Genomic DNA, 25774 nt, shown 5'->3' with positions numbered 1-25774 from the left:
GAGGTTGAGGCAGGAGAATTGCTTGAACCTTGGGGCAGAGGTTGCAGTGAATTGAGATCACACCACTGCACTCCAGCCTGGGTGACAAAGCAAGATTCTGTCTCAGAGAAAAAAAAAGAAGAAGTTGTTTTAGCATTACTTATTTTTTGGCAATGCTTCCCATACAATGTTATCAACTAAGTTTTAGCAAAGATGTCAAAAAATTAAAAACATTTGACCAAAACAGAATGACAGTTTATTTTTTTTATTTTATTATTTTTTTGAGACAGGGTCTCACCCTGTTGCCCAGGCTGGAGTGCAGTGGTGCAATCATGGCTCACTGCAGCCTCAACCTCCCAAGCTCAGGTGATCCTCCACCTTAACCTCCCAAGTAGCCAGGACTACAGGCACATGCCACCACACCTACACACCTAGCTAGCTTTTGTACTTTTAGTAGAGATGGAGTTTTGCCATTTTGCCCAGGCTGGACTTGAACTCCTGGGCTCAAGTGATCCACCCACCTTGGCCTCCCAAAGTGCTGGAATTACAGGCATGAGCTGCTGCACACAGCCACGTGTCATTTTTAAATAACAGTCATTCATTTAATTAGCATGACAACCAAAAGACATCAAAAGCAACATAGAAGGTTACATGGATGTGAAAACTGAAAACCCTCAGTTTTCCCAAGTAATTTAAAAAAAATAAAGGCAACACATGAATTTTCTTGATAAAACCTAAAATCTTTATTACAGGTCAGTCATTTAAAGGGTAAAATCTCCTGTGGCATAATTGTGTCTTCTTATGGGAAGCCAATTTAAATCACTTGGAAGTCAAACCTGATGACAAGGGGACTTGAATTTAAGTAGACATAGAAAGAGTGTGTCCAGGGTCAAGAGTGAGCATAATATTACAGAGGAATGTAAACAGGAAAACCAGAGCATAGAGCAGTGGGGATCCATAGCTCGCAGTGATAGCATGGAAGTGTCCTTGTTACATGAAGTAATTCAGACATATTTAAAAGCCAAGAGTACAAAATTAGACCTGATGAAAAAGCGGAAGGAGTTATCATCCCAGCCAAACAGAAAAGCCAAGCCTTCTCTTCCTTCTCAAGAAGGAACAGAAGACAATGATGTAATCTGTGAGTCATGTGTAATATGAAAGTACAGGAAAAGTTGAACTTCTGATATACAAATCTGAAAAGTTTTTATAGTAACAGATTTCAGGATTAAAAGTCAATATTTATTACCTCATTAAGAGCAAATAAATACTTTAAGAAAACCTTGTTGTTTTAACCAAAATTTTTAGTTTTGTATCACTGTTTTTAATATTACAGCTAATTTAAATAAACTTTATAAACAATCTATCTGATCTCAATCAGTTTTGACCTCGAGGTAAGATTTATGTAAACTTTTAATAACCTTGTATAATTTTTTCCATCTTTTCCAACTTTTTATACACCTTTAGTTTTATCTATCTTTTTTATTCCTTCAATTTAAAATAATCCTTAAAAATCTCTAAGCGAATTTACTTTCTCTGAAACAAAAACCGGTATACATTTTGCATACAGAATTGTTTCTCTTGTATCTAGTAGTCTTAATCTCATAAATCTACCACAACATTAATACTTAGTAACCCTTATTTTAATAAAAAACCTAGGAAGCAAGAAATCTTGAATTGTCATATAGCAGTATCTTACAGATGAGAATAATTTCATAATTTAGAAATGTGTGTTCCTAAAACATTTTTTTTAAGACAGAGTTTTGCTCTTGTTTCCCAGGCTGGAGTGCAATGGTGCAATCTCGGCTCACTGCAACCTCCACCCCCCAGGTTCAAGCAATTCTCCTGCCTCAGCCTCCCAAGTAGCTGGGATTACAGGCACCCGCCACCACACCTGGCTAATTTTTTGTATTTTTTAGTAGAGTTGGGGTTTCTCCATGTTGGTCAGGCTGGTCTTGAGCTCCTGGCCTTGGGTGATCCACCTGCCTCGGTCTCCCAAAGTGCTGGGATTACAGGCATGAGCCACCATGCCTGGGCTAAAACATAAGTTTTTACATTGGAAATAACCCAGATATTTAATGAGTATCTATTATTTAATTTAACATAACTAAAATTTCAAAAATAGGCTGGGCATGGTGGCTCACACCTGTAATCCCAACACTTTAGGAGGCCAAGGCAGGAGTATCATGAGACCAGCCTGAGCAAAATTGTGAGATGCTGACTCTACAAAAAAAAAAAAAATTAGCTGAGCACGGTGGTGCATGCCTGTAATTACAGCTACTTGGGAGGCTGAGGTAGGAGGATCCCTTGAGTGCAGGAGGTCAAAGTTGCAGTGAGCTGTGATCATACCACTCTGCACTTCAGCCTGGGTGACAGACAGAGACACCATCTCAAAAAAATTTCAAAAATACATTAAGATGTCTTGTATAGACATTTATCCATTTACATTTACTTATTTTTAACAGTTTATCTAGAGTATTTGTGAGAACTGAGGTATTAGACAAAGCTAGTTATCATTTCTAGGTTATTTTCTTGTTAACCATGTTATAGCCTGTGAATATCAGGTGTTCACGTAAGTGAGGACTTCAAAGTTAAATACATGGGTATTTTATCAATAACTCAGAAAATTCCATTATTTTTGTTCAACAAACCGTATTAAATTGGTCTTATGTATTTAAAAAATCACAAAAACAAATATTCTTTTTTCCTGTGTTTATAGCTTTATAACCTTCATGCCTAACCCTAGCACCTTAAAATATCTAGCAAATGTAAATATAAAACACAGTCAAAAATGTATGCTGACAATTCTGAAGACATTTCTATTTTTATTTTATCAATACTTTTTAAATTATTTGTGTTTATAAAAGAACTCTTTCATCTGGGCACAGTGGTTCATGCCTATATCCCAGCACTTTGAGAGGCTGAGGCAAGAGGATCACTTGAGCTAAGGAGTTTGAGACCAACCTGGGCAACACAGTGCGACCCAATCTCTACTAAGAATAACATAAAAAATCACCACGCATGGTGGTGCATGTCTATTGTCCCAGCTACTGGAAAGGATGAGGCAGGAGGATTGCTTGAGCCTGGGAGGTTGAGGTAACAGTGAGCTATGATCCCACTACTGCACTCCAGCCTGGGGAACAGAGTGAGACCTTAGAGAGAGACCTTGTCTCAAAAAGAGAAAAAAATAAAGAATTATTTCATTCTTTTGTTTTTCTTCAGCCAAGTAACCTTGAATTGGTAACACCACAGACAGTAAGTTTCATCTCAACATGAGTAGACAAGTCAGCAGATTCAAAGTAGGCAGGGAAAAAAAAAATAGATAGGCAAAAGAACTGAGACTTGTTCATTTTAGGGTTTTTAAAAATAGAAACTATTTCAGTTCTGAATTTTCTTTCATGTAATTTGGCCATCAGGTTTAAAGTGTGCACTAGAGGCCAGGTGCAGTGGCTCATGCCTGTAATCCCAACACTTTGGGAGGCTGAGGCAGGTGGATCACTTGAGGCCAGGAGTTCAAGACCAGCCTGGCCAACATGACAAAAACCTGTCTCTACTGAAAATACAAAAATTAACTGGGTGTGGTGGTGTGCACCTGTAGTCCCAGCTACTCAGGAGTCTGAGGCAGGAGAATTGCTCAAACCTGGGAGGTGGAGGTTGTAGTGAGCTGAGATTGTACCACCGTACTCCAGCCTGGGCAACAGAGCAAGACTCTGTGTCAAAAAGAAAAATATATATATATAAATATATATATAGGCTGGGCGCAGTGGCTCATGCCTGTAATCCCAGCAGTTTGTGAGGCCGAGGTGGGTGGATCACTTGAGGTCAGGAGTTCAAGACCAGCCTGGCCAACATGGTGAAACCTCATCTCTACTAAAACCACAAAAATTAGCCGGGCATGGTGGCACACATCTGTAATTGCAGCTACTCAGGAGGCTGAGACAGGAGAATCACTAGAACCTGGGAAGTGGAGGTTGCAGTCAGCCAAGATCACACCACTGCACTCCAGCCTGGACAACAGAGCAAGACTCTGTCTCAAAAAAATGTGTGTGTGTGTGTGTGTGTGTGTGTGTGTGTGTGTGTGTGTGTGTCTGTGTGACTAGAACGGTCTATAATATATAGCCAGCTCGAGTCCCAGAAAACCTAGCAAGCTTAAGTTTAGAGCTTCTCATTTTGGCCTTTTCAACATTAAATCCCCTTTAGTAAGCCCTTCCCCTCTAGGGAAGTATTTGCCGGAGCACTGCCTAAAGTTGGTTTTCTGATGCCCTGTTGTTTCTGTTCTGAATGGTTTATTTCTCATTATAAGAGCTCAGCAAAGCAGGCAGAGTTAAAAAGCAGACATGAAAACTTTTTAAAATCGTGGACTTCACTCCTACACTGAAATCAGGTCCCCAGAAAGACAGAAACACCATGGGACCATAGCAAAGGCAGGAGGAGGAGGGAGGGAGGGAGGTGGACAGAACAACAAACAGGAGTTGGCTCTCAATTTTTCACATGTGCCATTTTCTTTAGGTTTTTCTAGTTTATGGAGTCTCTTTGTTCCAGTTGAGCACACAGATAAACTAGAGATCTCACAAGGCTTTTGCTGAGACCATCAAAGCCTTTAGCCTCTGTTGGGCCAAATATTTTAGACCAAAAATACAGATAGACACACAAAAAGCCAGAACGAGACCAGATTGAGTATCTCAGTGGCTGCAGCCTTTATTCCCTTTATTCTTTAGGATTCGAACTCAAACCAGATTCAGGGTTCTAACCCAACCAGGATTCCCCCTGGGGTGAAACTGAAACCCACAGTCTAGACAAGGTTGGGGGTCTTTTTTTATCTTTTTTTTTTTTTTTTTTGAGGTGGAGTTTCACTCTTGTTGCCCAGGCTGGAGTGCAATGGTGCAATATCGCCTCACTGCAACCTCCACCTCTTGGGTTTAAGCACTCATCCTGCCTCAGCCTCCCAAGTAGCTGGGATCACAGGCATGTGCCACCATGCCCAGTTAATTTTGTATTTTTAGTAGAGACAGGGTTTCTCCATGTTGGTCAGGCTGGTCTCTAACTACCAACCTCAGGTGATCTGCCCGCCTAAGCCTCCCAAAGTGTTGGGATTATAGGCGTGAGCCACCGCGCCCAGCCTGCTTGTTCTTTTCATTTCATCCTGATGTCCAAACACAGGAGAGTAGCTGAGTTGGTGTTCACTAACAAGCACAGAAGCTTTGTTACATTTACAGTGTCATTCTTGGCAAAACCTGAAGTTTTGCCTCCTGGGTTCATGCCATTCTCCTGCCTCCGCCTCCCGAGTAGCTGGGACTATAGGCACCCGCCACCTTGCCCAGCTAATTTTTTGTATTTTTAGTAGAGATGGGGTTTCACTATGTTAGCCAGGATGGTCTCGATCTCCTGACCTTGTGATCCACCCACCTTGGCCTCCCAGAGTGCTGGGATTACAGGCATGAGCCACCGCACCCAGCCAGAAGCTCTGTAATTTCAATGATGATTGTGCTTTTAATCTCTTTCTCGGCATCTGGCTCATGATAAAGTTTCAAGTGTCTTGATGGTATCTAAATCAGCTGTTGATTTGGTCCTGGAGAAACACAAGCATAACCTCTATGCCAAGTTATTCTTTTACCTATTTCCCAACTTTTTGTTATTGGATCTCTCCACCAAACCAGTTGTTCTGCTTCTGTCTTTGCAGCTGGTTTCTGTAGATGCTGTTCAGCTGCTGATAACATCTGGCCTTTGGGCAGGCTCGAAAAATTGAAAGTTAATAATGCTAGATTCAATTGTGTCTGGGCTGTCCCATAATCCCTGTTTCCCTGCTTTTTTGTTTTTATTATCAGTTGTTCATCTGTATGAAATCATAACTGAGCATTTTCAATTAACTGTGTGGAATGAACCACATATGAAGAATCAGAAATCACATTAATAGGCATATCAAAAGCAGTTGATACCTCAATTACAGCTACAAGCTCCACTTTTTGAGCTGAAGTATAGGGCACCTGGAAAACTTTACCTTTTGATCCAGAATAAGAAGCTTTATCATTACTAGACCCATCTGTGAAACAATGAAAATGCTTAGCAGGCTGCAGGTTGTTTACTTCAGGAATTGTAAATGCAAACCGTTCACAGTCTTGCTCAGCTAAAAGGGTAGTAAAGAAATAGTCTTTTAAATCTATGACTATTAAAGGCCAATTTTTTGGAATTATAGCAGGAGAAGGCAATCCTATGCTCCCATAGGTTGTGTAACTGAATTGATGGCTCTTAAGTCAGTTAACATTCTCCATTTACCTGATTTTTTCTTAATTATGAAAACTGGAGAATTCCAAGGGGAAAATATTGGAGTTACGTGCCCATTTTCTAATCGTTCATTAACTAATTTCTCTAAAGCCTCCAGTTTCTCTTTGCTTAGCAGCCACTATTCTATCCATATTGGCTTATCTGTTAACCATTGTAAAGGTATAGGTTCTGGAGGCTTAACAATGGCCACCATCAAAAGTGATATCCTAATCTTTGGCAGGAACATTGTCTTTCCACTTGAAGCAGTTCTTTCAAACCTAGCAAATATTTTCCTAGTCCCATACCAGGGACATGCCCCCTTTCATGAATTATATGTCGACTTTGAGGGCTATATAATTATTCTGCAATTAGAACTTGTGCTCCCCATTGTTGTAATAAATCTCTCCCCCATAAATTTATAGGTACAGAAGTTATGATTGGTTGAATAGTCCCAGGTTGTCCATTGGGCCCTTCACAATGCAAAATATAACTACTTTGATATACTTCAGGGGCTTTACCAACTCCAACTATGTTAAATTGAGTGGGTTGAATTGGCCATGCAGACAGCCACTGCTGTAGAGAAATTATTGAAATGTCCTCCTATATCTACCAAACCTTTAAAGTTCTTTCCCTGAATAGTTATTTCACAGGTAGGACATTTATCAGTAATTTGATTTACCCAACAAGCCACTTTGCCTTGTTTATTTGTGCTTCCAAATCCTCCTGTTCATTTAATTTCACTTTTCCCCATTCCCACATATGGCACAATCAGGAGCTGTGCTATACGATCTCCTGGCTCTGCTTTCCAGGGAACAGAAGTAGATATAACAGTTTGAATTTCCCCATTGTAATCTGAATCAATGACTCCTGTATGTATTTGCACCCCTTTTAAACTTAAACTAGAACTTCCTAAAAGTAATCCTATCGTCCCTGCTGGCAAGGGTCCACAGACTCCTATTGGGACCTTTTGCAGGGGTTCCCCAGGCAGAAGGCTCACAGCTTTTGTGCAGCATAAATCTACTGCAGCACTACCAGCTGTGGTGGGGGACAGACATTGTACAGGCATGAGGGAATGGCCTGAGCTGGAAATGCCCCGGTTTGGAATGGGGCCCAGGACGGGCCCCTCATGGCATTTCCCGAAATCGGGTTCCCTTCTTTATCAAACTTAGAGTGACATTGGTTAGCCCAATGTTTTCCTTTTTTACATTTTGGACATATTTCAGGCTCATCAGTTTTCTTTTTTCCCCTATCTGGCAGCCTGACTCGCTGATTTTTTTCTACATTCTTTTTTAATATGAATAGTTTGTTTAAATTCTTTGAGTAATTTAAAAGGAAAAGGTTCAAATGTAGCTATAATATTTCCCTGTTGATCTGGGGGGTGTGTATTCTAACAGGGAACTGCCAAGCCTCTAAATCACCCTCTCTTCTAGCTTGCTGAATTCCTGCCTGAATAGAACTAAGAGCGGTCGCTTGAGGCGCTGCTCGAACAGTCACTGGGGCAACTACTTTTCACCCACCGTCCTCTGGAACAGAAAGATCTGGGAGGTCATTTTCTTCTAAATAATAATGAGGGGGTGCAGAAGGGTAGGGATGAACCTCTCCCTCCTTTGCCGCTTTAGCTTTAGCTGGCAAACAAACCTGGTCTCTAATCTCTTCTGTTACTTCGCTATACTCTCCTTCCTCCTCCTCATCAGTGTGAAAAGGTTCCAAGGTGAAATGAACCAGACCCCACAGCTGTCCCATTGTTACCCTGATGCTTCTGAGCTCCCCTTCTTACTCACCACGGGGATGGCTTTAAGAGTACTTGGGTGTCCTCCAGCTAGTTCCACGTTCTCCAACCATTGCCCCGGTGACCCTTTGACCTGGATTTGAGCCCCCACGATGGACGCCACTTGCAGAGACCAGCTTGGTCAGAAAGACCCTAACCCAGCGGCACTAGAGGGATTAAAGACACACACACAGAAATATAGAGGTGTGAAGTGGGAAATCAGGGGTCTCACAACCTTCAGAGCTGACAGCCCTGAACAGAGATTTACCCACATATTTATTAACAGCAAACCAGTCATTAGCATTGTTTCTATAGATATTCGATTAACTAAAAGTATCCCTTATGGGAAACAAAGGGATGGGCCGGAATAAATAGGTGGGTCTGGCTAGTTATCTGCAGCAGGAGCATGCCCTTAAGGCACAGATTGCTCATGCTATTGTTTGTGGTTTGAGAATGTCTTTAAGCGGTTTTCCACCCTGGGCGGGCCAGATGTTCCTTGAGCTCATTCCGGTAAACCCACAACCTACCATAACGCGTGGGTGTTATGGCCATTATGAACATGTTACAGTGCTGCAGAGATTTTGTTTATGGCCAGTTTTGGGGCCAGTTTATGGCCAGATTTTGGGGGGCCTGTTCCCAACAGTAACCAATATTAAGTCATTCTCATTTCAACATTTAAACTCTTCCAACTGAATGCATTAAAAAACAAAAGTCACACACCACTGTACCCCTTATATGTACACAGCAGTCGACAAACATGTGACAGGTGGAGGTCCTGAGGCACCGCTGGGGGCTTGTGAGTGGATGGGTGTCTTCCAGAACGCACTCTGCCAGCACTCGGCAACGTGAAGTGTTCATGTCCTGTGATGCAGCCTGCTCCAGGCCACTTCCAGGACTGCGAGGGAACAGCTGTAGGCACGCTCATTTCAGCTTTGCTTGAGATCCTGGGAGTTGGGGGCACCTTCCTTTTTTTTTTTTTTTTTTTTTTTTTTTTGAGATGGAGTCTCGCTCTGTCGCCCAGGCTGGAGTGCAGTGGCTCAATCTCAGCTCACTGCAAGCTCCGTCTCCCAGGTTCATGCCATTCTCCTACCTCAGCCTCCTGAGTAGCTGGGACTACAGGCATCCACCACCACGTCCGGATAATTTTTTGTATTTTTAGTACAGATGGGGTTTCACCATGTTAGCCAGGATGGTCTCAATCTCCTGACCACGCGATTCGCCCATCTCGGCCTCCCATGAAGTGCTGGATTACAGGCATGAGCCACCGCACCCGGCTGGGGGCACCTTCTGGCCCACGATGAGGGAATAAGCAAACCAGAATGGGGGGTGCCTGCACGGAATACTCCTAAGTGCTCAGACATGGCGTCCACAGATGGATCCAAATCAGTGCTGGATGATGGGCACTCACCCCAGGTCTGTAGTCCAATAACACGGGCCTGAGCAGAAAGCACGTGGCATGGAGCCCCGTGGCAGCTATGGGGACCAGCGGCCAATACATCAGCTCAGGTGTCTGAGGGGTTTCAGGGACATCAGAGAGAGTGGGGAACGAAAGGGGAAATCGCTTGGAGACCCAGGACGAGCCTGGCACGCCAGGATGCTGATTCTGAAAGGGCGATTAAGGAGATTCCATGTTTTAAAAATCTGGATTTCTGGCTTCTGAAAAAAATCAGAAGATGTTTAGCACAACAGCGTCGCATTGTCAGCTGTACTCCTGCCCCACTGTTCCCCAGGGAGCCTGGCTCATCCCATGGCTCACAGAGGCCCACACTGTGGCCAGACAGGGCCACTGATGGCTCAGCACGTGCACCCCGGCTGCAGGGAGACGGGTACCAGCCCAGGAAGTGGGACACTGGCTGAAACAGGATGGGATGCAGGGATGGGGTGGGATGGGAGACCAAACTAGTATGAGGAGTGAGGATAGAGGAGATGTTGGAGATAAAATCTGGGCAAGTGAGCAGGGGGTAGTCCTGCTGGCTGAGGCCAGAGATGCCAGCCCAAGGGCCCACTCAGACTCCTGCGCTGGCCCTTCCACACCATCCCAGGCCCAAGGCCTCCCACATACAGCGTCACACGCACAAACAGCACCTTCCTCATGGCAACAGGTGACCCTGCCCCTTCACAGACCTCCCTGCCCCCACAGTCACCCCACATTTTAAAGGGAACTTGAGTCCATCCTGATATGTAAACGTGATTGGTTAAATATCTATCATGGGGCAGAACAGACAAATCTCCAGTGTGGAATATTTCTAAATAACCCAAGCGGAGGCTCCACTCTCGAGGAGATCCAGCCTAACTCCCCACCTCTCCAACGCAGCTCATCGCAGCGACCTCCTTCTCAGGAGTGCAAAGTGCAGGTCAGTGGCGGAGTGAAGGCGGACCAGGGTTAACATCAGCAGTGATCACTTGACCTCTGCACACATGACTCTGGGTCTTTCTCCCCAAAAAAACCAGAACCTCAGTATAATCGTGAGGAAAATAGACAAATCCTAACTGGGGGACATTCTCCAAAATATCTGACTGGCCCTCCTCAAAACTGCCAAGGTCCTGGAAAAAGGAAAGTCTGAAAAACTCACAGTTTAGGAACCTAAAGAGACTTGACTACTAAATGGAATATATCCTGGGATCCTGGAAAAGAAAAGGACATTATGTAAAAACTAAGAAAATCTGAATAAAATGTGGCCTTTAGTTAATAAGAATCCATCAATATTTGGTGCATTAGTTGTAATAAGTAGTTGTAACAAGTGCCACGCTGATGTAAGACGTTAGTACTAGCGTAACTGGGTGCCAGGCGTTTGTAAACTCTGTTCCGTCTTCTCAATTGTTTTGTGAATCTAAAACCGTTCTTTAAAAAGAGTTTATTTAGTAAGCTGGGCATGGTGGCTCATACCTGCAATCCCAGCACTTGAGAAGGTCAAGACTGGTGGATCACTTGAGCTCAGGAGTTGGAGACCAGCCTAGGTAACATGGCAAAACCCCATCTCTACTAAAAATACAAAAATTAGCCAGGTGTGGTGGCGCACACCTGTAGTCGCAGCTACTTGGGAGGTTGAGGTGGGAGGATCGCTGGAGCCTGGGAGGTGGAGGTGGTAGTGAGCCAAGATTGCACCACTGAACTCCAGCCCGGGCAACCAGAGTGAGACCCTGTGTCCAAAAAAAAAAAAAAATAGTATATGTAAAGTGAAAACAGAGAGCGTACAAGAGAAGAGGGAAACCAGGGGCTCAGTGGAGGTGAGCAGGGGCTGGTCCATGTGCACACAGCCCACCTGGTTGGCAGCCGCCCAGGTGTCTCCTCAGGTGTTGGAACAGGTGTTTCTTCCACAGCCTTCAGTTTGCTCAGGTGGGCATGTGGTGATGGCAGACCCTTGGGCTGTGAGAAACTATGTTGCTGTTTTGTCCAAGTCTTCACAGACCAAAGACAGGGCTTTGCCCAGAGGAGGCCTCGAGAAGCCAGGCTGGAGTTTGTGGAGAGAGTGTGTGTCACTCACAGGACATACGACGCGTTTGCAACATGCGTTCTCAAAGTAGGAGCCACAGCAGTGTTCATTTTACTATTGCTGGGCCTGTAAATGGAGCGTTTTATCTTTTTCATCAGCTGGTTCACTGAACAAGTGTTTACAGAGCACCTGCTAGGCAAATCTATCGTGACAGAGACTCAGTGTGCCCCCAGGGAGCTCACAGTCTAGCGGTAAAGATGGTGCATAAACTCCCTGACACTCAGGGCGACAATGGCCACCCCACCTGCTCCTCCCTTTCCTAATGCCCACACAGAGCAGACACTCGAGGGCTGCTTTTAGGAGTGCTGACTACATGCTTACCTACCTCCACGTAGGCATGTGTGTACACAAGCGTGTCCTGTTTTCACCTTTTCACAAAACGATGTCAAAAGTGAAACATTATGGAATACATTTCCAGTTATGCAAAATGTTTAAAATATGAATTTCTTCGGTTAACACAAATTAGTCATGAAATGTAGGCAACCCTGTTTACCAAGAAACATCAGGGTGCAGTGTGTCTCTGGGAGGTGCCCATGAGCACCTCATCTTGAGGCCAGTCTTCATGCTAGACCCTGGGTGGAGAGAGCAAGGCGGCTGGAGGTGGGTGTGGTGGGAGGTGACTTAGCGGCCCCAGGAGGGTGACTTCCCCTCCGGAGGTGCCATGCGACTGTACGGCTCAGGAGCACTGGGGGTCACCTACAGGAGCGGCAACTCCTGGGTGTCTCCCAACAGAGCCCAAAACCTGGAAGTGGACAGAGCACCCCCAGCTTATCTCCTGGGTCCTCATCTCGGGAAGGACGGCCGTTCCGGCCGACACTGACCGATGCTCCAGCCCACACTGCCCTGCACTGCCTAGAAGGAGAACCTAGGTTGGGCTCCCGGACAGGAGAGAGGGGTGGGTTTGTGGGGCTAATTAATAGTAATAATAGGCTGGGAGCGGTGGCTCATGCCGGTAATCCCAGCACTTTGGGAGGCCGAGGTGGGTGGATCACCTGAGCTCAGGAGTTCAAGACCAGCCTGGCCAACATGGTGAAACCCCGTCTCTACTAAAAATGCAAAAAACTAGCTGGGCGTGGTGGTGCCTGTAGTCCCAGCTACTCGGGAGGCTGAGACAGAATCACATGAACCCGGGAGGCGGAGCTTGCAGTGAGCCGAGATCGCGCCATTGCACCCAGCCTGGGCAACCAGAGTGAAATTCTGTCTCAAAAAAATAAAAATCGTAAAAATAATAATCCCCTCTCACCTGAGTTCTGGGAAGTCAATCCAGGTTCAAGATTCCTCCTTTGAAAGGTAGACTGGATTCGGATAAAGAGGGTGCCCATGCGTGTGGGGACGAGGGGGCCCGGGATGCAGGTCCGGGGTGAGGAGTGCTCGGGATGCAGGTCCGGTGCGAGGGGACGAGAGCGCCCGGGATGCAGGTCTGGCCTGAGGGGTGGGGGGGGCCCGGGATGCGGGTCTGGCGTAAGGAGCTGCAGAGTTGCCCTGTGCTAGTCAGTGCCTCCGCCATAACCGAGCCCCACCGGCTGCGCGGCATCTTCAGCAAGTGTTTATTTGCTAATTCTGGGGGCTGGAGGTCCGCGGTCACGGTGTCCACAGACTGACTTCTCCAGAGGCCTCTCCTTGGCTGTGGACACCGTCTTCTCCCTAGATCCTCATCTCCTCTTCTTATAGATTGTATAGGGCCCGCCCCATGGTCCCATTTAACCTTAATCGCCTCATTAAAGACCCAATCTCCAAACAACCATATTCTGAGGTCCTGGAGGTTAGGGCTTCAGCACACGAATTTGGGGCGGGGGGACACACTCTGAGTCCGCACCACCTCCCCACCACTGCGTGATGTGTGCTGCAGTTTGTGTGCTGCGTGATGTGTGCTGTGATCTTTTTCAACTGGTTCATTCAACAAGTGTTCAACGGGCCCTCTAAGGAAGTCATTAAGGTCAAATGAGGCCCTAAGAGTGGGGCCCTGATCTGACAGAATTAGTGTCCTTATAAAAGAGGCACCAGAGCACCCACTCCCTGTCTCCATCGTGTGGGGACAGAGCAGGCGGCCGTCTGCAAGCCAGGCATGAGCTCTCGCCAGGAAAGGCCCAGCTCACACCTTCACCCTGGACTGCCGGCCTCTAGAACTGCGAGAAAATTAATTTCTGTTTCACCTACCCAGTCTGTGGTACAGTCATCTCTCAGTATCTGTGGGGGACTGGTTCCAGGACCCCCACAGATACCAAAATCCCAGTGGGCCGTCTGCATCCATGGAGGCAGCCCCAGCCTTGGAGACCGACTGTGTTTCCTTAGGGCAGCCCTAGGGGCAGCGGTGCAAGGAGAGCCACATTTACCACTGGCGCTGCACGGCCCTGAGGCTGGGCAAGGCTGTCCACCTCGCTGTCAGAACCCCAGCAGGGAAGGCGTCTAGAAGGCTGTCCTGGGAACCCTGCACAGAGGCCCAGCGGGCACAAGGCTGGGGCAGCTCTGTTCCCAGCAGGCCGAGCCCGGGCGGCTGGAGAGGGAGCTCTGGAAGGTCAGCGTAACGGCCGTGGGCCCCTGTAGACCCTGTGCCCAGCCCAGCATCCCGGGGAGCTCCCTCCACGTGCTCATCCCACGAGGTTCCTGCTGCACTCAGAGTGGAGGATGGGAGGCCTGGGGCGGAGGGCCGGGGGTTTGGAGGGGCTGAGGGGGACAAGGATGCACAAGGGGCCAGTGCAGAGGACAGCGCGAGTCCCAGGGACCCGGGGTCCTGGTCTTCCTGGTCCTGCCGTTTTTATTAGAAGCGAGCCCTCCATCCCAGCGGGTGTAGAGCCCAGGACGCAGCAGAGGGTGGGGGGTGGGGGGGCGGCATCGGGGCAGGTGGCAACCCCTTGGACGCAGGCTCAGGACGCCAGGGTCAGGGCGTGAGTGCCGGGGCCCCCTCAAAGCCGCGGGGTCCAAAGAGGCCGCCGTCCCCGGCCCCGCCCCCTCCTCCTCCCCCTTCCCCCGCCCCGCCCTGCCCCCGCCCCGCCCCCTCCTCCCCCTCAACCGCCCGTCCCGCTTCCGCAGCGCCCGGCGCAGGCCCCGCCCCCTCCCCCTCAACCGCCCGGCCCCGCCCCCGCCCCTCCTCCCCTGCCCGGCCCCGCCCCCGCCCCGCCTCCTCCCCCGCCCGGCCCCGCCCCGTCCTCCCCATCAACCGCCCGGCCCCGCCCCCTCCTCCTCCCCCTTCCCCCGAACGGCCCCGCCCTCGCCCCGCCTCCTCCCCCGCCCGGCCCCGCCCCCGCCCGGCCCGCTTCTGCAGCGCCCGGCGCAGGCCTCACTCCACCACCAGGGGGCGCTGCAGCTCCTCGCGCCGCCGCCTCCCGCGAACACAAAGACCCGCGCGGCCACGACGGCCGCGTGCCCGGAGCGCCGGGGTCTTTCCTGGACACCAAAGTCCAGAGCTCACGTTCCAAGAGGATCTGTCCGCGGAAATTCGGTTCTGAGCGTTGCCGGACTCTGCCGCGGGGAGGACGTGGAGGGGAGGCGGGGGAGGGTCGGGGGTGCCGGGGGCTTCGGGAAGGCTGCGGGGGAGGCTGTTGGGGACGTTCGTGGCGGGGGGAGGCTGTTGGGTCCCCTCCCCGCCCCACCGCGTCCCAGGGAACCCAGGGAGGGCACTCACTGCTGTCCCCGCCTGTGCCCGAAACCCCCGTTCACGTTCACCGAGAAAACAGACATAAACCCAGCCAGGCACATCCACTAGAATGGCTGTGATTTCAGAAAAGCAGAAGTAAGTGCTGCCGAGGAGAAGGAGGCGTTGGACCCCCTCGCGCATTGTCGGGGTGGGTGCAGCCGCGGTGCAAAAGGACCTTCCTCAGAAAGTTGAGCACGGAATTCCCATAGGCCCGGAAATTCCCCTCCCGGGCGCTCCCCAGAGAGCTGAAGACTCAGGCGCATGCAGGCGGCGAATGCTCACAGCGAAGGGCGGCCCAGTTTGCGGCTGGAACATCACCCCCAGGCACTCGCTGCGACAGGGACGAGCCTGGGAAACGTGAAAATGTCCAGAACAGGGAATCCACAGATAAAGAAAAGACATCGTGGTTGCCAGAGCTCGCGGGAGGGGGCAACAGGAACCGACTGCTTAATGTGTATGGTTCCCCTTTAGGGGGAGGACGTGTTCTGGGCCGAGGTGGAGGTCAGGGTTGCAGGACAAGGTGAAAGCGCTAAATGTCACGAATTGTTTGCTTTAAGGTCATTAATTTTGTTATGTGAATTTCATCTCAATAGAATAAATAGGTCAAGCTGGCTGCAGGGCCCACCCCACCGCGGCCTGGAGCAGGGCCTATGGCTTCCTCTCCCTGCAGGCTCCTCCACCTCCGCCTTTCTCCCCACCTCTGCCCTCACCCAGGCTCCACCACGACCAGCTTCGTCCACCCCCCAGGAGACCATGAAGGCCCATGTCTGAAATTCTCACTAAGCCCACCCTCCCATCTCCCTGAACTATGGGTAGGACCCCTCTGGCCCCCAGCCCTGCCCTTGACCCGGCCCACCAAGCCCCCACCCAGATCCACACCACCAGGCACTCTTGCCCTTGGCCTGCTGCCAGGCTGGCCCCGCTCCTTCTGGGCCTCCTGGAGCTTCAACCCCTGCCTCCACAGCAGACCTTGGCGTTTAGCATGCTCAGTCTCCTCAGTGGCAGCCCCAGGAGCAGCCCAGGGCCATCTTCTTGGGTCAAAGCCCCCCTCACTACCCACCCTCTTGCCAGGACTAGCTGTGTCCTGCAGCAGCCCAGCATGTGCCGTTGAGCTGGCCTTTTCTCAGGCCCGGTGCCCAAGGAGGAGCTGATTGCATAGGCTCAGAGGTTCCAGGAAGAGTGGGGACTCAGGAATATCTGCCCAGGTGTCTCCACTGTGTCCGCCAGGGCCTCCAGCTTTCCTAACCAGGACCCTGGCCTCTGGCCTTGGTTGGGTATTTCACCTTCTTCCATGTTTATTCCCTTGGGCTCTGTTACCCTCCCGCTGGAGGTGAGAGCATCCTGTGTGCAACCAGAGATGCCCTATGGCTTTCAGACCTGCCTGCTTTTCACCCTCAGCCCTTTCTCGCTCAGCAAAATTGTGGGGGTCCCTAGTCAGCAGCTCCCTGGGCAGCTCTCTGAGCAAGGTGGTCTCTGTGGTCATGAAGGACAGCCGGCTAGGACAGCACCGGAAACTCAGCTGCCTCTCCCCTTCAACTCAGCTGGCCCCCACCTGAAGTGCACAGGAGCTGGGAAGACAGTCTGGAGCCCGCCCCAGAGGGCAGCGCAGGAGGTGTGTCTGCAGCTGGTGTCCTGCCACCCCTGCAGGCAGCACACGTCCTGGGCACTCTCCTTAGCCACAGACGGAACAGCCAGTGCCAGAGTCTGCTGTCACTTCCCCTTTAAGCACACTCATTCACCACACCCGAGGCGGCCAGAAGTGCAGGGAGCATGGGCTGGGTGCACCTCCGCCGGTGAGAAAGCTGAGCCACCGCCGACCCGGAGCCCGGCTCCGAGGCCTCTGGTTTTCCCCTACCTCCCTAAGACTTTTCTGTCGCTCTCCGGCCATTGAAAGGCTTCTGTTCCTTAAAGCCCTGTTACACTCTCCTTTCCCAGGATGCAGCGAGCCAAGCCTGTACCACTGCACGTCAGCCTGGGTGACAGAGTGAGACCCTATCTTAAAAAAAAAAAAAAAAAAAAAAATTGGCTGGACATGGTGGCTCACGCCTGTAATCCCAGCACTTAGGGAAGCCAAAGTGGGCGGATCATTTGAGGTCAGGAGTTCAAGACCAGCCTGGCCAACATGGTGAAACCCCATCTCTCTACTAAAAATACAAAAATTAGCATGGCATGGTGGTGCATGCCCATAATCCCAGCTACTGGGGAGGCTGAGGTGAGAGAATCGCTTGAATCCAAGAGGTGGAGGTTGCAGTGAGCCGAGATCACACCATTGCACTCCAGCCTGGGCAACAGAGGGAGACTGTGTCTCAAAAAAAAAAAGTCTTCTTTCCATGATGAGAATGTCAAGCCCTGCAGCCTCTTGCACTGGCCAGAGCGGGGTCACTGTCTGTTTCCTTGCCCCCTCAAGGGACAAGGAGGAGAGGTGAGGCTGTGGGCACGCCTGATTTTACCTGCTGGAGTCCGTGTTCTCTGGGCTTAGGGAGCATCTGGAGCTGACTCTTCCTCCATGGGACCCTCCCTTTTTCAGGAAAACTTCCCCTCCGCGGGGATCCCGCAGGGCTAAGAAACACCCTCTTCACCTCCCTTCTGCCCGGTCCTTCTGACCAGCCGAGAGAGTGCAGACCCTCCCCGATCTGGGAGAAGGGCCCATCACCGGCTCCCTGCCCCCTGCTCGCCAAGTCCCCCTGGGACTTCCCAGGCTGCTCCTTCCACCTGAAGGGTCTCCCTCTGGCCAAGGCAAGGCTCACAGGTCCCCTGTCAGGATGGGGCCTTAGACACCCGGACTGACCCAGTGACAATCACCTTAATTCTCCACAGATAACTACCTATGAGTTTTCTTATTTATTCATTACTGGATTTGTTCGTGATCAGCCCCACACCTGTTAGAATGGAAGCTGCAGGCAGCAGGAACCAGTGTGGCCAAGTCGGAGGGCAGCACAAGCCGGTCCTCCTCGTGGACAGCAGGTTCGTGGACAGCAGGTTCGTGGACAGCAGGTGTGGAGCAGACCAGGCCCACAGGAGGGCAGGCGCCGGGAGGTGCGGATGGCCTCTCAGAACAGGGGTGCAGGCTGGTGGGGGCAGCAGCTGGAAGAGGAAAGTCACAGAGCCAGAAAGATAGGGTGTCCGCCACAGCCAATTCTTTGGAAGTTTCCCTGAAAAAGGGAAAAGAGACAAGGTATGGTTCAAAGGAAAGCAGGGCCTGGGAGAGGCCTGTGTGCAGTGTGTCTGCAAAGGGAGGAGGAGGCAAAGATACTGGAGGGGAAGAGGGAAAGGAGGAAGGGGGGGGTGACGGAGGGAGGGGAGAGGGAGGAGGGGTGGGGGAGGGGTTAGGGAAAGGGGGAGGAGATGGGACGGGGGAGGGAATGGGAACAGGTGGGAGGGGAGGAGGGGGTGAGGGGAGGAGACAGGAGAGAGGGGAGTAGGAGTGGGGGGGATGAGGGAAAGGTGGGAGGGGAGGGGAGGAGGGGACAGGAGGGAGGGGAGGGAATGAGGGGCGGGGGGAAGGGAGGGGGTTTGGCCCTGCAGCAGGTGGGATTCTGCTCAACCCATTTCCTGGGCCACGGGATCGATGAAGGGCGCTGGATCAGGCCCCCCGGGGCGCACTGATGCCGGTAAATGCGGTGGTCGTTTTTGGTGTCATCACGGCTGTCTCCGAGGCCAGGAGGAAGGACCGAGGGTGGGCCCGGCGCGGGTGGGGGTCCTGTGCAGGGGCGGCGTCCAGGGCGGCGGCGCGGCTGGGCTGGTCCTGGCGCTGGGACTCGCAGCTGCGCCCTCTGCCTGAGCAGAGACCGGGGACCCCACGCTCCGCGCCGGCACCCGGCCGCGCTGCGGAGAGGGAAGGGTTACGGCGGGGATGGGGGTGGGGGTTGGCGGGGGCGCGACTGACTGGCTCGGGATTGGCTCGGCGCGCGCAGGACCCGGGGGCAGCTGCGGGCCCAGACTTCCCGGACGCCCTGGCGCCTCTGCTGCCCACAGCGGCCCCGAGGCCACGCCCGCGGAGAGGGGGGCCCCCATCTCCTGTCAGCCGCAGTGACTGCGGGTGCCTGACGGCGCCGCCAGCCCGGGTGGCCCCTCCCGGCCCCAGCGGGGTCTCCCGGGGCTGCCTCTGTCGGTCCCGACCTGCCTGGTCCCTGGAGCTGGGGTGGGAGCCGTGCTTCGATCAATTGCTGGGGCGGGGGGACTGGTCGACCACACCTGAGGGCCTGGAACTTGTTTGCCACACCTGGGGAGCTTCGCGGCGGCTGGAGGGGTCTTGGTTGAGCAATTAGCGGGGTGTCTGGTAACCAGCCAGGCCCCTCAGGCTCCCTCCCGGCAGGCCCTGAACAGACAGGCAGGGATGGACTCGCCCCCTGGGCACCCTGTGCCTGCCCTCAGCCTCCCCACTGAGGCCCAGGACTTTAGAGGTGGGCGTGCCCGCCAGGCTGGCAGGCCGTGCGTCCGTGGGCAGCTGAGCAGGCCACAGTGTGGAAGAGGCTCCAGAAGACCCAGCCCTGCCGCTGCACACGTGCGTGGCCGGCAGATAAAGTCTCCCTTGTTATTGCGGGCGGTGTAGCTGCACCTGCGGTGAGGCCAGCACTGCTGCAAAGATGTCAATTCACAGAGCTTGACTATGACCCAAAGAGCTTGACTATGACTTTGCACTGCTGCAAAGATGTCAATTCACAGAGCTTGACTATGACCCAAATTCACAGAGCTTGACTAGGGCTCCGGGAAAGGATGGTAGCGGTCTTCAGGGGAAACTCTCCTTTTCTTCTGTCTGGACACTGGAGCCACACACTCGCCTGTCCCCATCCTCCCACAGCATAGGGCCCCTGGGACCTCGGCCCTGGGCAGGATTTGAGGGACGGCCACGTCTCCCTGAGTGGGCTCTGCTCATGGTCCTCACAAGGCCCGGGACATGGATGAGACCAGGCCTGCGTCCTCTGCCTCCCCGCCCCACTGTAGCTGTGCCAGCCTCCCTGACAGGGGCTCCTCCATCCACGGGCCCCTCCTGGGCCACCGTCCCGTTATAAAAAGGAGTCTCCTTCCAGCCTCCCTCTGGGGCGGGCAGGCAGCACGGCGATCACCTGCCCCCACTCCCTCATCTATCACCCTGAACTGTGTTCATGGTAAAATTACTCATCCTCAGCCAGTGATAAATGGCATCAGTCTAGAGCCAGCACGCAGCATGGGGTGGGGCTCCCCGCTCAGGGTTCCCAGGCCTGGGCCAGATAAACCTGGTGAGCTGTGCCTTTGTGCTCATGCACAGCTGGCAACGGCAAGTCAGTGGATTTGTACGTGTCTGATGTGTGCCCTTGGTAAAAGCACACGTGTGCACGATTCTGTGTGCATGTGCTTGTGGGGGCTGGGGGCTGAGGGAGGCCATCTGGGACATGGGGTCTGGATGTGGTGGCCAGGGTGGGCGCTAGGCAGGTGGCAGAGTGGAGAAGGTGTGTCGCCAGGAGAAGGGACCCAAGGAATCGGAAGAGCAGGGGGAGCCACTGAGTGGGGTGCAGGGAAGATGGGGTGTCTGGGAGCTCAGCCTGGTGCAGAGGGAGGGAAGCAGGCAGCTCCTGGGTGCACGGGTGGGGCATACTCTCTACAGATTCAATGCTGGATTTGTATAGTGTATAGATTTTCAATAGTTATTAAAAATCATCAAAAACAATCATGTTTACAATTTGTTGGGCAACCAGTATATGCTGGTCAACATCTAGAATTTATCAACAATTGTACAAGCCAAGTATTTTATCCCCATTTTTACAGAGGATAAAACCGAGAATAAGGAACTTTACATTGTCAATGATCAAACACCTAGTGCACCCATGGCCGTGCGTCCGCAGGACGAAGCAGCCTTTGGCAGCCCTGGAACTTAAGATGTCCAGAGATCAGCAGCTCTCAGCTCAGGCCCAGGCAGCTGGACAGCACCCAGCGCCTCCTCCAGGTCCTCCTGGGTCCCCTCCTTTCTTTCACTTTCAGCCCGGGAATCTCCGTGAAGTCCTAGCTGATAACTAAGGGGTTAATGAGTAATCGCAGTGATGAGCTCTGGAGGAGCCGTGGCCCGGAGCAGCTGTGGGCTCCTTTGATTAAACCACAGAGGTCCAGAGGATCAGGCCTCAAACCTCCTCCACCACCTGCTCGCTGGCACCTGTGAAGGAGGTGGGACCAGCACACACCTCACAGTGGCTGCAGGGTCACCTGAGATGGTGATTGCAAAGTGCTGAGCCATCGGGACACATATTTCCAAGATCTCCTGAGTGCCGGCTGGCCCCTGGAGCAGAGGTGAGACCTCTGTGGGGCCTACAGTCCAGTTTTGAAGGCAGAGTTCCTGTGTAAGCCAGCAGGCCCAGTTCTGGAAAGGCCAGGATGTGGGTTCAGAAGCTCAAGGACAATGGACTCATTCTGACTGGAGGGATCCAGGAAGGCTTCATGGAGGAAGTGGCATTTGACACTGGCATCAAGGATGAACAGGATTAGACAGAGGGGACTGGTGTCTGCGTGAAGGAAGGCCAAAGCGCTGTTCTGGGGTGAGGGCGGTCAGCCCCTCCTGCCCCTCCTGAACTGTGCGGCTCAGGAGGCTTTGGCAGAAGGTGGCTCTGCACGCCCCAGGTGCAAGGTTGGAGCTTCCTTTCTGCACTCCCAAGCAGGAAGAAGGGCTGTGTGAACTGCTCACCACTGTCTTCCTGGGTTTGCAGCTCTGCCCCTGGCACAGAGACAGGCTCAGTGACAGCTGAAGGAATCAGAGAAATAATGAAATGTGTGTTCATCCTGCAGGCGGCTGAGCCTCGGGTTAACGGTTAACGTCAGGAAATGACAGATCCAACGCTCCTGCTTGGGGCAGTGTGGAGGCCAGCGGAGGAACTGCAGGAGCCTAAAGGAGATGGCACACAGGCCTGGCTCGGGAGAGCAGCCGTGAGACAAGGGGATGCCCCGGGCAGGGGCTTGGCGGTGTCTGGCACCAAACTTCCCAAAGCAGCTGCCTCTGTGGACTGTGCCTGGCAGGGAGGGAGCCACACCGGGAGTGACCCTAGACTCTGGCTCCCCAGGGGTGGCTGGAGGCAGTGTCTCCCACCCATGTGGGCCTCCGGCTTGGGGTCCCCAGGGCTCTGCCCTGCTGCTGGCTGCACTGAGAGAGGTGGCCTTCTGAACGGGCCCTGTCCCCGGGGAGCCTCTGGTAAAGAGATTCACCTGCACCCTCAAAACACACCATGCCCATTGGAGCCTCTGGGTGCAGGCTGCCCCTCAAACAGAGAAAACCACACGCTGTTTAAGACCCAAAACCATGGAGACAGCCCCTCATGCCCCCTTCTATCTCCCCTTCTGTCCAGGGCCCCCTGCCTGCTCTGGTCCACCCCGTCCTGACCCCCTCTGCCTGTTCATCTGAGGGCTGTGAGCCAAGGCCTGGGCCTGGCTGAGGGTCAGGGATCCTGGGACCTGCTTGAGACCATGCCCCATAAGCTCCTTCGGCCAGAAGGCCAGCCATGGAGACAGACCCCCACCCTGAGCCCGCAGTGTCAGCAACGCCCCGTCCTCACGGTGCTGGGCAGTGTCAGGCTGAGACCCGGGGCCACCTGCTCCAATGGCCACTCCAAGCAAGCCAGAGCCAGGTGCTGCCAGCCTGCCCGTGTGCACACGTTAGCAGACAGGTTTCCTGGTATGGCACACACGTGTAATGACCAAGGCTGCTGCCCCCAGCCCAGAGTGCACTTCCGGGTAATCCAGCACCTTGAGGCTTCACTGCTCTCCTGAGGGTTTTCTAAGATTAAATCTCCTTCACAATAACAGCCTCCTGTCACCTGGGCCCTGGTGATGAGGCCTTCGGAGAGGAAAGGACCCATCCAGGGCGTTCACAGTGGGCGTGCTGTCCACCCTCCACCCCTGTCCTGGCCCCCGCAGTGGAGCTGCCACCTTGTGTAACAGGGGCTGCCTGAGGTCCTGGAGAGGAAGAACCAGGTGGCCCACCTTCGGTGCACAGGGAGCAGCAGGCACCTGACGGCAGCCCCCACACCCCTCCCTGGGCTGAAGTTCAGGCTGTCTCGTCCCTTGCCAGGAGCTCAGGGCTGAGCTAGGATGGCAGGGGATGGGTTGAGGGTCTGTTGTCCAGCAGGTTGCCCCGGCCCCACCCAGGCCACTCAGAAAACACCTGCGAGAGCCCCACAGGCATGCAGGGCACTGTCGTGAGCACACCAGTGGGGACAGACGTCCAGGCAGGAGGGAGCAGCCAGACCTCCATGCCACCAGGGTCACCAGGTAAGCAAGGCTGGGGAACAATGGAGGCGGAGCCCCGCGACTGCCCAGCTCACTGCCCCCAGTGTCCAGGCTGCGGTGCAGGCGTGGGGACCCAGGTGTGTTCAGGGGTCTCCTTCAGGGGAGGAGACCAAGCTGGGAGTCTGGGGAGGCCGAGGTGTGAGGTGACAGCAGGTGAAGAGTGAGCCACAGTCAGCATTTTCACGTGAAAGGAAACTACGAGGCCGGGCACCGTGGCTCATGCCTGTAATCCTGGCACTGTGGGAGGCTGAGGTGCAAGGATCACCTGAGGTCGGGAGTTCGAGACCAGCCTGACCAACATGGAGAAACCCCATTTCTACTAAAAAAAATACAAAATTAGCTGGGCGTGGTGGCGCATGCCTGTAATCCTAGCTATTCGGGAGGCTGAGGCAGGAGAATCACTTGAACCCAGGAGGCAGAGGTTATGGTGAGCCAAGATCGCACCACTGTACCCCAGCCTGGGCAACAAGAGTGAAACTCCGTCTCAAAAAAAAAAAAAAAAGAAAAAGAAAAAAAGAAAGGCAACTACAGAAGGCGAGGAAAGAACCACCTGAGATCACCAGAGGGAACCGTGGAAGGTCCGTGGTCCACCAGCCAGGCTGGGGCACCTCAGCCCCTGGGCAGAGCACCAAGCAGGGCCGTGCCCTGGTAAAGGAGGGCATAGTCAGCCCCAGACTACATGCTGCCTGGGTCCTCCCAGTAGAGCTTAAAAGCAAGACCCCAAAGGACCAAACAGCTTCCAAGTAACTTCCTGGAGTCCTGAGCAAAGTCAGCTTTGCTCAGCTTTGCTACAAAAATAGTCAGCACCCAGCAAAATTCACAATCCCTGTCACCCATTCAAAAATCACCAGGCATGTGAGGAAGCAGGAACATGCACCCAGAATAGAAGGAGCACCCATCAATGGAGCTGCCTCAGAAGCGACAGACGACCGGGCAAGTCCAAGGCACCGAGGCACCTGCCACCGCTGCGCCCGGCGCTCCCGAAGCCGGAAGGCAGGTGGGACATAGGTGGGGACGTTCTGAGCAAAAACGCATGCGGCCAAGCTGGGGTCGCCCGTGGGAAGAGGGCAAAACGCTTGCACGTGGGTAGGGCAGTCTCTGCAAGGGGCTGTGTGGGCTCCGGGACCAGATGCTGTGAGGGCCTCACCAGCTGCGAGGGGGCTGTCTCTGCCCCACCCCACATGCTCAATGCATGTTAATTTCATCTTGTTTCATTCTCATTCCCATTTTACAGGTTGAGGTTCAGAGAAGTCAGAAGCCTTCCCAAGGCTGCACAGCCAGAAGTGGGCACAGCGTCCTGGGGTGAGGCCTCACGCTCCCTGCACCACCTGCCCTCCAGCTCCAACCATCCTCACAAATTCAAGGCAAGGTTCTGGAACCCCCAGCCCTCCAGAAAGGGGAAGCTGAGCCCAGGAGGCACATCCGAGAGTTCGGGTCTGTGAGTTTACCCTGCGCTCCCGCTGATTCCTCCTGCATCCTCTGTCGGGATGTCTGGATTCCAGAGTCCCCACCCTGATTTTCCAACCTTGCCTCAGCCTTGGCTTCTCCCTTTTGGGGTGGGACAGGGAACCCCAGCAGCAGGCGTGTGAGGGCATGAGAGGGCGGGAGGTGCCCTATGCCTGCCTGCCAGACCAGGGCCCCAGCCCTGGACACATGGAGACAGCGTGAGCGCTGTTCCTGCTCCCACTCCCTCATCTGGGCAGGTGCTCCCAGGTACAGGTGCCGAGTCCCACCCAGAGGGGCCCTGCCACACCCAGAGGACTGACAAACCCAGACACAACTGTCTCTTCCCCCTGGTCAGGGTCTGGGCAAGGGTCCCTGTGGGCTGCTGTCCATGCTGTGAGTGTCCGTGCTGTGGGCTGCTGTTGTGAGTGTCTGTGCCGTGGGCCGCTGTCGCAAGCGTCCCCGCCGTCGCCCGCTGTAGCAAGTGTCCGTGCCGTGGGCTGCTGTCGCGAGTGTCCGTGCCGTGGGCTGCTGTCGTGTCTGTGCCATGGGCTGCTGTTGTGAGTGTCCCCGCCGTGGCCCGCTGTCACGAGTGTCCGTGCCGTGGCCTGCTGTCACGAGTGTCCCCGCCGTGGCCCGCTGTCGCGACTGTCCCCGCCGTGGCCCGCTGTCGCGAGTGTCCGTGCCGTGGGCTGCTGTTGTGTCTGTGCCGTGGGCCGCTGTCGCGAGTGTCCGTGCCGTGGGCTGCTGTCGTGACTGTGCCGTGGGCCGCTGTCGTGACTGTGCCGTGGGCCGCTGTCACGAGTGTCCATGCCGTGGGCCGCTGTCGCGAGTGTCCGTGCCGTGGGCCGCTGTCGCGAGTGTCCGTGCTGTGGCTCGGTATGTGAGGTTGCGTTTCCAACAGGGAATGATTTGGCTTTGGTTACCTGAGGGTCTGAGGACAGGCACTAA

The 25774-nt window shown here is 53.2% G+C and overlaps 1 long non-coding RNA gene across 1 annotated transcript; it reads right to left on the bottom strand.

The window, feature by feature from the left end:
- Nucleotides 1-17955: 17955 nt before the first annotated feature.
- Nucleotides 17956-19016, bottom strand: LOC134760217 (uncharacterized). The gene is made up of 2 exons (XR_010137220.1): nucleotides 18679-19016; nucleotides 17956-18285 (listed from the first exon to the last, which is right to left on the bottom strand). It is a non-coding gene; the product is annotated as an uncharacterized LOC134760217 (long non-coding RNA).
- Nucleotides 19017-25774: the final 6758 nt, after the last annotated feature.

Source organism: Pongo abelii, chromosome 1 (assembly GCF_028885655.2).
Source record: "Pongo abelii isolate AG06213 chromosome 1, NHGRI_mPonAbe1-v2.0_pri, whole genome shotgun sequence".
In the NCBI taxonomy this organism is placed as follows: Eukaryota; Metazoa; Chordata; class Mammalia; order Primates; family Hominidae; genus Pongo; species Pongo abelii.
The sequence above is the reverse complement of the archived record's forward strand: the minus strand, read 5'-3'. Positions and strand labels throughout refer to the sequence as shown.